The sequence below is a fragment of the Sapajus apella genome, unplaced genomic scaffold (genome assembly GCF_009761245.1).
Source record: "Sapajus apella isolate SASKATOON/1434 unplaced genomic scaffold, GSC_monkey_1.0 scaffold62, whole genome shotgun sequence".
NCBI classification, from domain to species: Eukaryota; Metazoa; Chordata; class Mammalia; order Primates; family Cebidae; genus Sapajus; species Sapajus apella.
In genome coordinates this window covers 16,820,159-16,821,228 of record NW_022437002.1, presented here as the reverse complement: position 1 = coordinate 16,821,228, position 1,070 = coordinate 16,820,159, and the positions used below count along the sequence as shown (strand labels likewise).

The 1,070-nt window shown below is 42.9% G+C and overlaps 1 non-coding gene across 1 annotated transcript; it reads left to right on the top strand.

The window, feature by feature from the left end:
• Positions 1 to 376: 376 nt before the first annotated feature.
• Positions 377 to 492, top strand: LOC116529665. Its single transcript, XR_004259594.1, has one exon. It is a non-coding gene; the product is annotated as a U5 spliceosomal RNA (small nuclear RNA).
• The last annotated feature ends 578 nt before the right edge of the window (positions 493 to 1,070 follow it).

The window sequence follows — 1,070 nt, the reverse complement described above, 5'->3', positions numbered from 1 at the left end:
ATTATAAAATAAAGTCACTTTCTATTTGGACCAGGCGTCTATATTTTGTAAATTTGGCTTCCGCTCTGCCCCCTGGTGGTGGCCCAACGCCTAGGAACACTAACGAACTATTTTGGGTATTTCCGGAAACCGAGGGGGTGGTGCATCAGCTTCATTTACATACCCACAATGCATTGGACACAGAACACGATTTACTTTAAAAGAAGTAGATTCTCCCTTTTTAAAAAATCCTGTTTTCCATTACCTAAAAATGAGGCTCCTTTACCACAATTGTTTGAGACAAAAGCAGAAGTCACTAGCTCCTTTGGGTTAATAGTAACCATTGCTATTGTAGTGGTGACCGTCACCCGAGGACTCTGTGCTTCAATCACACTGCATACTCTGGTTTCTCTTCAAATCGTATAAATCTTTCGCCTTTTACTAAAGATTTCCGTGGAGAGGAACAATTCTGAGTCTTAATCCAATTTTTTGAGGCCCTGTTTTGACGGGGCTGATTAAACGTGTGCAAAAATTAGCAAAAGTCTGTTATTTTTCTTTAAGGTTGTAATTACTATTTGTTGTATAGTGTTATCTTTTGTTTTTTAGCTGCCACGTCGCACCTATTTTTGTTCTTTTACAAGAGATGGGTATTTGCCGCACTGGGGAGGCTCCAATGTCTGGTCTCAGTGATCCTTCCCCCCCCCCCCCCCCCCCTCGGCTTCTTAAAGTGCTGGGATTACAGGCATGTGCTGTCACGCCCAGCAATCTAGTATTTAGTGTTTTTTTTTTTAAAAATTACAGGGTCTTGCTGTGTCGCTCAGGCTGGAAGGGAGTGGCTCACTGCAGCTTTAAACTGCTGGCCTCAAGCAATCCACCCACTTCAGGCTCTCTTGAGCTACTGCTTTTGGACAGATTTTATCTATCTATCTATCTATCAATCAATCAATCATCTATCTATCTATCTATCATCTATCTATTTATTGAGACAGAGTTTCCCTCTTGTTGCCCAGGCTGGAGTGCAATGGTGCAATCTCGGCTCACCGCAACCTTTGCCTCCGGGGTTCAAGTGATTCTCCTGCTTTAGCCTCCAG